The sequence below is a fragment of the Phascolarctos cinereus genome, unplaced genomic scaffold (genome assembly GCF_003287225.1).
Source record: "Phascolarctos cinereus isolate Bilbo 61053 unplaced genomic scaffold, phaCin_HiC Scaffold_726;HRSCAF=1367, whole genome shotgun sequence".
NCBI classification, from domain to species: domain Eukaryota; kingdom Metazoa; phylum Chordata; class Mammalia; order Diprotodontia; family Phascolarctidae; genus Phascolarctos; species Phascolarctos cinereus.
Genome location: NW_027556098.1, coordinates 130,665,402 through 130,678,643, shown reverse-complemented (window position 1 = coordinate 130,678,643; position 13,242 = coordinate 130,665,402). Strand labels below are relative to the sequence as shown.

At 43.4% G+C, this 13,242-nt stretch overlaps 2 non-coding genes across 2 annotated transcripts; one reads left to right on the top strand and one right to left on the bottom strand.

Annotated features, from left to right (window-relative positions):
- Positions 1-3,252: 3,252 nt before the first annotated feature.
- Positions 3,253-3,443, top strand: LOC144454705 (U2 spliceosomal RNA). The gene has a single exon (XR_013483212.1). It is a non-coding gene; the product is annotated as a U2 spliceosomal RNA (small nuclear RNA).
- A 1,675-nt stretch (positions 3,444-5,118) lies between these two features.
- LOC144454718 (U1 spliceosomal RNA) lies at positions 5,119-5,282 on the bottom strand. The gene has a single exon (XR_013483223.1). It is a non-coding gene; the product is annotated as a U1 spliceosomal RNA (small nuclear RNA).
- Positions 5,283-13,242: the final 7,960 nt, after the last annotated feature.

Sequence of the window (13,242 nt, the reverse complement as noted above, 5' to 3'; positions counted from 1 at the left end):
TTGGGAAAATATCAGTTGCTCATGGGTAGGCTGAGCTAATATAATAAAAATGGCAATTCCACCTAAACTAATGTACTTATTCAGTGCCAGAACAATCAGACTGCCAAAAAATGATTTTATAGAACTAGAAAAAAGAATAACAAGATTCCTCCAGAAGAACAAAAGGTCCGGAATATTCAGAGAATTCATGACAAGAAATGCAAGGGAAGGTGGCCTAGCCATACCACATCTTCAACTGTATTTGAAAAACAGCAATCATCACAACTACTTGGTACTGGCTAAGAAACAGAGTGGTGGATCAGTGGAATAGGTTAGGTACACAAGACACCGTATTCAATGACTATAGTAATCTACTGTTTGATAAACCCTAAGACCCTGGCTTCTGGGATAAGAACTCACTATTTGACAAAAACTGCTAGGAAAACTGGAAAGGAGTATGACAGAAACTAGGCATAGACCAACACCTTACACCATAGACCAACATAAGGCCAAAATGGGTACATGAGTTAGACATAAAGTGGGATATCATAGGCAAATTAGGAGAGTAAGGAACAGTTTACCTGTCAGATCTACAGGGAAGGGAAGAAGTTAGGACCAAATGAGAGACAGAGAGCATTACAAGATGCAAAATGAGTAATTTTGATTATATTAAATTGAAAAGATTTTGCACAAACAAAACCAATGCAATGAAGATTAGAAGGAAAGCAGGAAGCTGGGAAACAGTTTTTGCAGCAAGTGTCTCTGAGAAAGGCCTCATTTCTCAAGTACATAGAGAACTTTAGAAAGAATTTAGAAGAATACAAATCATTCTCCAATTGATATGTGGTCAAAGGATACGAACAGGCAGTTTTCAGAGGAAGAAACTGAAGCTATCTATCTATAGTCATATGGAAAAATGCACTAAATCACTATTGACTAGAGAAACGGAAGTTAAAACAACTATGACGTGCCACCTCACACCTATCATATAAGCTCTTGTGACAGAAAAGAAAAATTACAAATGCTGGAGAAGATAGAGGAAAACTGGTCCACTAAGGCACTCTTGGTGGAGTTGTGAAGTGATCCAGCCATTCTGAAGAGCAATTTGGAACTATGCTCAAAGGGCAATCAACCTTTGAATACCTTTTGATTCAACAAGACCGTTAGTAGGTCTATATCCCAAGCAGATCCTGAAGAAGGGAAAGGGACCCAGATGCACAAAAATATTTATAGCAGCTCTGTGTGTGGTAACTGTGGGGATGCCCATCAATCGGGGAATGGCTGAACAAGTCATTGAATGTAATGGAATACTATTGCGCTTTATGAAATAACAAGCATGCAGATTTCAGAGAAACCTGGAAAGACTTACTCATGTAAGCAGAACCAGGAGAACACCGTACACAGGAACATCACCATCATGCAAGGAATAGCTAAGATAGACTTAACTCCTCTCATGAAGACAATGATCCAAGACTGTTCCAAGGGACTCATGATGGAGAATGTTCTCCACATCCAGAGAAAGAACTAATGGAGTCTGAATGCAGATCGAAGCATACTATTTTCACTTTCTTTTTTTTTCCTTAGCTTTTCCCCCCACTGTTGTTCTGTTTCTTCTAATATGGAAATATGCTTTACATGATTGCTCATGTATCCAATTGCTTACCGCGCTAGGGAGGAGAGGAGGAAAGCAGAGAAATTTGGAATTCCAAGTCTTATAAAAATGAATGTTTAAAAATTGTCTTTACAGGTAATTGGAAAAATAAAATATTACCTAAAACAAACAAAAAGAAATAACATCGGTGACGCCCGCTTCATACGAAGGTTTCTGAATTGGTTTTCATACTCATGAGTTGACCGTGTTGATATGCAGGAGAGCACAAAAGCTGGGGGGGGCTCTAGTGAGGCTGATTCCCTGGTTGGCTTTGATGATTTTTTTGCCTCTGCGTTCTCCTGTGTGACCAAGGGAACACCTCTTGAAGCAGGGTATTCTGTCGGCTGCTGAAGATCAGGAGGCACGCCATATAACGAAAAGGTTTGTCCAGGTGAAACCCACATGTCAAGGTTAATGACCTCCCATGGAGCGGGGCATTCTTTCTGACTCTTCGAGGACAGAATCTTCCTCTCTGGAAGCAGATCCACGAGGCAGTGAGTGTGACATTATGGAGGCAGATAGGGATGGGGTGTTGTCATCTGCCCAGGGTAGAATGAAGAGGACACATCACTCTTGAGTCCTCAGGCACCATCGCTGTCCAATTTAGGATCCAGGCTGGACGGTTGGCACCGAGGACTTGGGACACTGATGGGTGGAAGAAATGTTTGGCTGGCTGACCTTGCATACACACAGAAAAGCAGGAGTGTATTTGAACACGATCTCTTCGTAGGATTACCAGTGTGGTGCTGCAGCGCGATCATAAGTGTGTGAGGTAGATGGAAATGTGCTACAGAAAACATGCAAGAGGCAGTATGGTAGAGGGGAGAGGGCATGGGGCTTGGAGTCATCGAACCCGGGTTCAGCTAGCCCCGGACGAGGCGTGAAATGGATTTTTGGAAAAGGGAGACGGAATGGTTTGTTTCTCTCATGTCTTACCATACTGAAAATGCCAGCTTCCTTGCTCTCCCCCTGCCCCCCTCTTCTTCAGTCTTTTCTATCGCTCAGGGCTCTGACAAGGCAGCGGGACACCCAGGTAGCCAGCAATTGAGGGCATCTGTGAACTGCTGGTCCCCCATCAAGGTGATCGGGGCGCCCCGCCTGCCCTTCCTGGTAGGTGGGTTTCTGCATAGCTTTTGGAGCCCTTTGAAGAAGAAACGGAAAGGAAAGGAAAGGAAAGGAAAGGAAAGGAAAGGAAAGGAAAGGAAAGGAAAGGAAAGGAAAGGAAAGGAAAGGAAAGGAAAGGAAAGGAAAGGAAAGGAAAGGAAAGGAAAGGAAAGGAAAGGAAAGGAAAGGAAAGGAAAGGAAAGGAAAGGAGAGATGACAGGGAAAGTGCGGGAGGGAGGAGAGCTATGCAAATATTGAGCAAGCCAGGAAGCAAAGGCTTCTGGGTGGCAGGAAAGTCACTTCCTGGCCGAAGAGAGGGCTACGATCTGGTAAAGGTCCATTTTCTGGGGTGCCTTTAGGCGACCGTGTGTTTGCGTAAAAGCGCCAGGCTGGCAGCTGTTTTGTGGAGTGTAGGAGGTAGCTGAGGGCGGGAGAGGCTTGGTGAAAGGCTTCGTAGTGGGCGCGAGTGGAAAAGGCTGTTGCTGCGAAGGGGGAGGGGAGTGGGCGGCTTGCTCTTTATCGCTTCTCGGCCTTTTGGCTAAGATCAAGTGTAGTATCTGTTCTTATCAGTTTAATATCTGATACGTCCTCTATCTGAGGACAATATATTAAATGGATTTTTGAACGTGGGAGATGGAATAGGAGCTTGCTCCGTCCACTCCACGCATCGACCCAGTATTGCAGTACTTCTGGGAACGGTGCACTTCCCTTCGGGGGGTACCTTGACGCGTAAGCAAAAAGAAAGAGACACGAAGAATTCCGTTGCTGTCCCAAGAGACCAGGAGTCAGAAGTGCTTTGGCTCCGGCTTGGCTCCGCAGAGGGCCGACAATCGCCTTCCCCCATGCGAGTTGCACTTGTCTTCCTAGCGCTTGCCTGGGGAGAGGTGGGGCTCAGTAGCAAAGAACGAATGCCTTTCCTTCCTCGAAAACGCATGCAGACAGTAATTTAAGCCACTGGATCAACTAGCCTGCATTCCAAGGAGACGTTTTGAGGTGCCTGAAAGCAGAGGACAGCGACCGCTCAGAATGACGAACCTCACCTCGAATTTTAAAAGCCACTGCATGATTTCTTCACTTTTCTCCAACGCGAAAACAAACAAACAAACAAAACAGAAAAGCTTTCAAGCTACACACACTCGCAGCCGCGCAGGCAAGTCCCTCCCCCTCCCCTGCAAACACCCCAGGTTCTGGATGAAAAAGGAGACTACAACAGTAGGCTTCTAGGCCTGCTTAGCCGCCCCTGTCCTATGCCATGACAAGCACCGAGAACTCACTGACAAACCAACCCACAGAACCTAGGAATCCATCACAACTACGTGTACCTTAGAAATGCTGATCAGCACAGGGACCAATCGAGATTCCTGCGGATAGGTGAGTGAGTGGTGGTGCAGTCAGGGTGCAGAATGAGGGGCAGTGTGTTGTTGGTTTGGTGTTTTTGGTTGGGTTTTTTTTTTGGGTCATACTCAATGAGGCTATTTCTTTTGCCCTCTACTCATACATGTTCCAACGGTTTTCGGTTTTGCAGCAGTGGAAGGTGATAGGGAGAAAATAAAACTTTTGTTCTTTGAAAAAATGCATTTAATTCAAAACCAAAACCTACTCATTGACTGCTCAGGATTACTGTGGGCACCGAATTTCACCATGCAGCAAAAGACAAAAGGAACCCGGTAGAATATCAGGCAAGTCTTTTCTTTTCTTTCTTTCTTTCTTTCTTTCTTTCTTTCTTTCTTTCTTTCTGTCTTGTCTGTCTGTCTGTCTGTCTGTCTGTCTGTCTGTCTTTCATTCGTTTTCTCCCACAAAATGACTAATGTGGAAATATTTTACGTGATAGTACATGTATATCCTATATCGGATTGCTTACCACGTCAGGGAGGGAGAGAGGAGGGAAGAATGAAATTTGGAAACCAGAACTTTAAAAGGAACGTTAAAAAAATGGTCCTTACATATAATTGGTGGGGAAAATAAAAGATATGAGAGCTCGTCCTGGAAACCGTGAAGCAACATATGTCCCTAAAACCTGTGATGAGATGGAGTTTTCTCCACGCTTGGGTAACTTGCAGGAGGTCAGGTTATGTGCGGAGTGTAGGCCTCAAAGGGTTGAAAAACGGCGTTGGAGATGAAGGTATCGTTATCCCCCCCCCCCCCCCGCTTAGTTAGGGAAGAAGACTGAGAGCAAGGATTGTCCAGCACCACCTCGGGGTCTCAGAGGCGGTTTTGACTAGCAGCAGCAGTTTGGAAAGCACACTGACGACGGGACTGCTTGGGGAGAGCTTCAGAATAGCGAGCTGCTTGCTTTGTGGATCGCGAACAAGCAAGGAGACGCACTGTGGCAGAAAGCAGGTAGCAGCTGCAGGACCTGTGACTATTTTTGGAAGACTCGAGATCAGGGGAGAGCGCGAACGCAGTCCCCCACTACCACAAATTATGCAGTCGAGTTTCCCGCATTTGGGGAAATCGCAGGGGTCAGCCCATCCGGAGTGCAATGGATAAGCCTCGCCCTGGGGAAACCACCTTCGTGATCATGGAATCACCCCTGCCAGGTAAGTATGCGCTTACTGGTTACACGCGCGCACTCCTCCACCACTCACACACTCCAAAGTCATGCTCACTTACGCAGCACTTCCGCTTCTCACACAACACGCTACATGTACACAAACTACACAGCTTCCCGCACTTCGAACAGAACGAAAGGAGCTAGGCCTCTCCGACCCTCAAAAAAATCTCCATTTTCCAGCCGCAAGACCTGGTCGGAGAAAACGGGACCAGAAATCTCCTCATCTGCATACGCCCTGCCTCTTCCTGACGACGTCACCCACCTGTGTCTGAATGCACACCGCCATCTAATGGCTGTTCGGAGGAACTTTAACGAGAAAAGGAAAGCGAAGCAGTGCAAACCTCAAGTGTTTTCCTCAGCTTAATGAGATCAGACCAGGTGCTGGGCTTTGGTCCTTGTCCAGGCTTGGAACCGAGCCCGTCAGAAGTCACACCTCCACGAGAGTTTGGACCCTTTCTGGATTAGCCGTCCTCCTCATCATCCTGCCCAGCTGCGATCCCACCTTCTCCCAGAAAACCCTTTCCGACCTCCCCAGTCCTGGAGGCGGAGGCTTGAGGACAGCACCAGTGAGACCGTGGTGGCCTGGTCACTGACAGGCTTCAGGTCGGGCACGTCCATAGCACAGCAGACCCTTGCTCTGCTGTCCCCCCACCAGCTGCCTCGCAGACCTGGCCCTAGAAGACCCCTCTTTGCTTGACTGCAGCAGCCACGTCCTGGCCCTTTGGCTGTGGGCAGGCCCTTAACATCTCTGGGGCCCCTTCCCGAACGGCAAAGGGTCATAACGATCGTGAGTTAGACCCGGGAGGAATACTGGAGGCTTTCCAGTCCATCTTGGTTCACGTTTTAGGAAAACGAGGCTCTTGTTTTCCAGCTAGTGCCCATTTCAGACACTTGGACAGAAGCAGCCACAGGGTCAGTGCCTGTTGAGTGGACTTGGAACGTAATGCATTGCTTCAGACACCTTGCTAGTGAGAGGGGGAAGATCTTCAAGTATGATGAAGTTGTCCCCGAGTCCATCTTGTCCACCTTGTTCCTGAAAAAGGGATCTCTTTGAATAATAATAACTGACATCACTGTAGAGAGATATTGGGAACATCGGTTTGACTGGTATGCCACCTGTTCCCCCACTTTCCAGCCTCTAGCATTAAATTTCCATTCCTCATTCATACTTCCCTGCTCCTTATTAATTAATTTAGAAAATATCCTCATTTTGCTGGTCCTATAGGTAATAAGGAACTTTACCGTTGGTATTATTGGTATTATACTGCAACTTTGTCTCAAATGATATAAGTTTGAACCTGGAGGAGCTCAGGGCCTTTCAATGGAGAGTGGATACCACCCTTGCCTCCCTACTGCCCCCTTCAGTCATCAGGCCCACACACCAAGCCTTTCCGAGCTAGCAGCTGTTCTCTCCATGTGAGTAGCTGTGAAGGTTGTTAAAGCTATCTCTTTGTGCAGGAGTTCTTTATCCAAACGCTCCTGCATCACTTATGTCAAGCTTTAAAGTTCCGTGATCTTATTTCAGCCTCACAACTGAGAAAATAATCAATAAACATTTAAGTTCCTACTAAGTGTCAGCCCTGGGTTGGGCTCATGGGAAACAAAAAGAGGCAAAACAAACAACAAACAAAAGAGTTCTGGCCCTAAGGGAGTTTACAATCTAATGGAGAAGTTTACAATCCAATGGAAAGTAGATAATGTAATAGGAATAGCGATTGGATTCAGCAAAACAAGTTTACCTACTCAGGGAACTCTCAATATGCGTGTATTAAGATCTTACTAGGAGTCAGGCACTGTGCTAAGCCATGGGGATACAAAGAAAGGCACGTGCCTTGTCCCTATCCTCCAGGTGCTTACGCTCTAATGGGGAGAAAACATGCAAACAAATATGTCCATACCAGATACATACAGGGTAAAACCAAGGTCATCTCAGAAAGAAGACGCTGGGGAAGGCAGAGAGTGGTGAAAATGTATCAAGGAACCTAGAAAGGCATATTGTGTAAATGGGATTTGAGCTCTTTTGAAAGAAGTCAGGGGAAGCCAGAAGATGTAAGAGAGGAAGTAGAACAGTCTAGGCAAGGGGGACAGCCAGGAAGAAGACACAGTTAGGAGATGGACTGTTTTGTGTGAAGAACAGCAAGCAGGCCAATGTTGTTGGATCAAAGAGCTGGGATATAAGCAGTTGGTAACACCATATTGGAGTTCCGGAGAAAGGTTTGGATAAAAAGGTTTGAAGAGCCTCTGCATGAAGAGCCATGGGTGCTAATGAGATTAACAAGCCAGATCATACGGAGAGCGAAGAAAAAAAGATCAAGGACAAACTCTTGGAATAGATCCCTTCTTAGTGGGAGGTCAAAGTCTCAACAAAAAGAGATTGAGAAGGAGGTATGAGACAGAGAGAGAGACAGAGAGAGCAGTGTCCTAAAAACCTAGAGGTAACAGGAATAGAGGGTAATGTCAGAGGCTGCAGAGAGGTCAAAGATGAGGACTGAAACAAAGGCCATTAGACTGAGCAATTAAAAGATCAATGGTTACTACTGAGGGTGCAGTTTCAGAGAATAATGAGGCAGGAAGCCAAATTACTGAGGGTATGGAAGAGAATGAAAGGGGAGGAGGTGGAGGCACAGATTGTAGATGACTTTCTCAAAGTGAGGAGTAGGGCAGTAAGCTATTATTGGGAATGGACAGATTAAGTGATTTTTTTTTTTGAGGATGCATATTCAGGGATGTGTTTGCAGGCTGTGGGGAAGCAGCCCTTCAATAGGGAGAGATTGAAGATTAGTTAGAGAATGTGGATGATAGGGCAGATAGAATGCTGAGTTTGAAATCAGGAAGATGAGTCTTTCTGAGTTCAATTACGGCCTCAGACACTTACTAGATGTGTGATCTTGGGCAAGTCACTTAATCCTGTTTGCCTCAGTGTAAAATGAACTGGAGAAGGAAACAGCAAACCACTCCAGTATCTTTGCCAAGAAAACTCCAGATGGAGTCATAAAGAATTGGGCATGACTAAAACAACTGAATAACAACAATAATAGGGGGACAATAAGAAAGAACAATCTGCCCGAGAAAATGGGATAGAATGGGATCAAGGATATCCATAGAAAGGCTCTCCTTAGCAAGCCATAGGCCACTTCTTCTGAGATAGCAATGAATGAGGAGATTAGTGTTAGAAGATGTCTGGGTGATATGAAATGAGGAGGAGGGAGCTCTTGGTGAATGCTCATTTGTGTGTGTGTGTGTGTGTGTGTGTGTGTGTGTGTGAAGTGTGAGACTAGCCAAAAGGATGGGGATTCCATGAGGGGGACTGAGGACTGATAAAAGAGTTTAAAAACCTGCTCCAGTGAGTGAGATCGTGAATTGCTTAGGGACTTATAAAATGATTGCCTTGTTGCAATGAGGGCTGTAGTTAGCATGGTTTAGTGATTTTCTCCAGTTCTATTCAGCAGTGTTATCACTAATAGAAGCAAATGCCCAGATAGTGGGAGTAATCCAAGGTTGGAGCTTGGTAAGGCTCCCTCTGTGGAGCAGCCAGGTGGTACAGTGGACAGAGTACTAGGTATAGTGTCAGGAGGACCTAAATTCAAATCTGGCCTCAGACAGTAGCTGTGTGACCCTGGGCAAGTCACTTAACCCTGTTTGCCTCAGTTTCCTCATCTGTCAAATGAGCTGGAGAAGAAAATGGCAAATCACTCGAGTATCTTCGCCAAGAAAAGCCCAAGTCAGACACAATTGTAAATGACAAAACAACTATGAGGCTCCTTCTATGGAATCTATAGTCTTAGAAAGTTGCCTACAACATGAAAGGGTTAAGTGAGAAGAGAAGTGCATATCTTTCCTCATCAAGACAAAGCAGATGGGATCACGGATTTGGAACAGAGCTTTTCATTCTTCTGTGATTCAATGGCTCTAACCATCCCCATCGTCCCTCTATGTCACAATTCTTCAGTTTCTGCTAATTCTGAAATGTGTCCATGTAGCTAAGAACTTGGACATGTGATCAATAGGATTAATCTCAGCATCAGTACATCCAAAGACATAGACAAGAAAAAATAGTCCTAGAGTCTGAGATCTGTCACAAGACTTCTATGGGGTGTAAACCACCCATATATAAAAATAAACAGAATATTTCTTTATTTTTAAAAGAACACAGTACATCCCTGTCATGAATTCAGGATTCAAATATTTTAAATCTGAAGAAAACCATGGGAAAAAAATTAGGCATTTTGAAAGACTAGCACCACAGTATAAAAAAAATTACAAAACATAACACCCTAACCATAAAAACAAACAAACAAAAACCAAACCAAACCAACAACCCTTTAATTCTCATGATTTAGCCTTTCACAGGTGCATAGACAGACATACCTTTGAACACCTTTGCAGAGTTAACACTATTTCCCAGAGCAATTATACTGGGGCAGCCTAAAATTTGGTTTGCAGAAATCTTAAATACAACAATTTTTTTCAATGAACTTTGCCTTCTTAAAAATTTCCCAAAACCACAAGTTCCAGAAGAAGATGAAGTATTTCCCAAGCTTCATGCAATTCCCTCATATTCATCCCCCATGTCCCATGCAGCTTCCCATTCTTGCCCAAGGAAACCTGGAGCCCTGCTTTTACAGTGTATTCCCTCCTTTCTTAGGCTTGGAATCAGTCTTTACTTTTTTTTTTTTTTGAGGCAATTAGTTCTGATTCTGATTCAATACTGGCTTGATTTATTCCATTATTTCCACATTTATAAGAAAATAATTGTTGAAAGGCATGTTGGAGAAGTCACTCTTTCTAGACCTCAGTTTTCTAATCTGTAAGATGGGGATAATAATATCATCTAACTCACTGAGTTGTTGTGATGATCAAATGAAATAATATATCTAAATATAGCTAAAGGACTTTGTAAACCTTAAAGTGACACATAAATGCTTATTACTTATTGTTGTTGTTCAGTCATTTTCAGTCATGTCTGACTCTTTATGACCTCATTTGGGGTTTTCTTGGCAAAGCTGGAGTGGTTTGCCATTTCCTGCTCCAGTTCATTTTACCAATGAGGAAACTGAGGCAAACAGGATGAAGTGACTTGCCCAGCTAGTGTCTGAGGCTGGCTTTGATCTCAGGTCCTCCAGGGCCTGTGCTCTACCCACTGCTCACCTAGCTGCCCCAGGAATCGGTCTTTATGAGGAGCCCAACTAGCCCCTTTCTCTCAGTTATTTTTTCATTTTGGGTGGAGTGGAATCCACAGCAGACTCCTACTTGGCTTCTCTCCTATTGTGCATGGAGAGAGGTCCTTCCACTGAGTGTTGCTAGAATATTAACTGTCCTGAGAAGAAAAGGAAAGATTCCGTGAGGGTAGAGACCCTTAAAACCACAGGCCAAACCCTAAAGCTCTAGACACAATTATCATTTGTATTCCCCTCTTCTTATTCCAACATAATGTAATTGTTATTTTTGCTTGTGCGATGAAAAGAATGTTTTCTAGGGGTGGGGAACCTTCGCCCTTGAGGCCACATGTGACCTTCTAGATCCTTGGGCACAGCCTTTTGACTGAGTCCAAGTTTTACAGAACAAATCCTTTTATTAAGGGGATTTGTTCTGTGAGATTTGGATTCAGTTGAAGGGCTACGCTTGAGGACTTACTTAGAGGGCCACATGTAGCCTTGAGACTACAGGTTCCCCACCCCTGTTTTAGACCATATCATGTTTTCTGAAAATACTTCAGGAGACTTGGACAAGGAATATACATCAAAAAGCAGAAGTGATAAGATTTTTGTATGGGAACAACAGATTCCTTTTAGGAGTGTACATATGTGTGCATACATGTGTATGTGTGTTTTGACATATATACATGTCAAATACATAGCTATAATATAACCCAGGTGCAGAAGAAAAGTCTTTGATTTAATATTTTTAAAATTAAATTTAACTTTTATTATTTATTTCTCTTCAAATCTCTTTCATTCTTGCACTTCGAGAAGAGATCTCTTGATACATATGTAAGCACTATGTAAATTGTGCCATTATTAAAATCTGATCATTTTGTTATGTGAATAAAGGCTATACTAATTTGGGGGAGATTTAAACTCACAACCTTTGAATGGCTTTCTCCTCACCAGAAGTTGTAGCTATATATAAAGGCTAAATGATTTCCCAGCGTTACAAAGTTAGGAAGTATGTAAAGCAGGATTTGAACCCAGGTCTTCTTGACACAAATATATACCTTTAGGTCTGTGTATATGTGTATATATAATATGTATGTATGTGTGCACATGTATGTGTGTATACACATATAACATACACATATACACACAGCTGTAATATCTTCTACTAAACAGAGCTTAAAGGAAAAAAAAGCATGAAATAAAGCCAAACTAAGCATCGCTTATATGGACAGGAATGAAAAAAAGGAGGGAGAACTCAAACCATAGGTGCAATTGTTAGATCAACCAGATAACACTTTTGGAAAACTATTTTCTTGGAAATGGTGCCTCTAAAGGAAGGTAGAAATTCTCCCAGCTACTCTGGGAGCTACTCCTTCCCTCTGTAAATACAAGGTAACTTTTAGCTTTCAGGACGACAGCAACCTTTGACCTCCAGACTAGATCCACTGTAAGCCCTGATCAATAATAAAAAACCACTAACCCTGGCATAGGAAACTGTTTTCTTGTCCACTCACTATTGCTTCATACATACACTCCATACTCCTGACAGTTCTTGCCCCAGTCCCCATTCCTTCATCTTTTTGAGATAAAGCAGAGTCAGAAAAATCAGAGTAATATCTGATTCTCCAACTTTTTTTTATTCTTCAGACTCATTATTCTTCCACCAGTATTAAGAAAGGAAAAAGGGGGTGGGAAAGTAGCAGGATTTCCAGTTTGTTTTCACTAAAGACAATGAAAATTAGAGCACTCCCCTTCATGTCGAGAAGACCTGAGTTCAAATTCTGCCGCAGACACTTACTAGCTTTGCAATTCTGCGCAGATCATTTAGCCTTTCTAAGCTTCATTTTCCTGATTTGTAAGATGAGAAAAATAATAGCAACTACCTCACAGGGTTGTTAAAAGGACCAAAATGAAATAACATGTCTCAAAGGCTTTGTAAACCTTAAAGCACAATGTAAGTTGTGCCATTAAGGTTGGTCTTTAAGAGAAAAAAAATGAAAACAAGGAAAAAAAGTTTCAGTTACATTCCCTTTAGGCAGAGCACCTGCAGGTAGGGGTGTGATACCTTATGTGAAAAGAAGAGAGAGAGAAACAGAGAGGGAGAGAGAGAGAGAGAGAGAGAGAGAGAGAGAGAGAGAGAGAGAGAGAGAGAGAGAGAGAGGTGTTGCCCAATTGGAAGTTTGGTCCCTGGTAGGTAGCGCCTTCTCTAGTCACAGAGATTGCTGTTTGTCCTTCACTCTCAAAGAGGACCATGACATCAGGGAGGTGATGCTATGACATGCAAGTGAATTGGATTAAAGGGAGGGAGGGCTGTGCAAAGTCACCAGCCTCACTTTCTCCTCCAGAGCAATCTGGGTCCCATGGCCAGATATGGATTCATTACTAAAACTTGATCATTTTATTATGTGAGTAAAAGATCTATCAATCATAAGTGAGATTTGAACCCACAGCCTTTGAATGGCTTTCCTCACCAGAGATTAAATGAACCACAGAGCTCCCTGCTATCAATATTAATTAACACATAAACTAGGGAGATGTATGTTTCCTAAAGATGATCATCATGGAAGTTGTATTATACAGTATAATTCTCTATAGATGGTTTGAAATCAAAAAGATGAGTTCAAATGTAACTTCATACACTTACTAGCTGTGTGACTTTGGGCAGGTCACTTTACCTCTGTCCACCTAAGTTTCTTCAGGCTCAAATAAAGATAATATTTGTAAAGCACTTGGCACAATACCTGTCCCATAGCAGGAACTATATAAATGCTAGTAATACTTCCTTTAAGTGGGGTGGG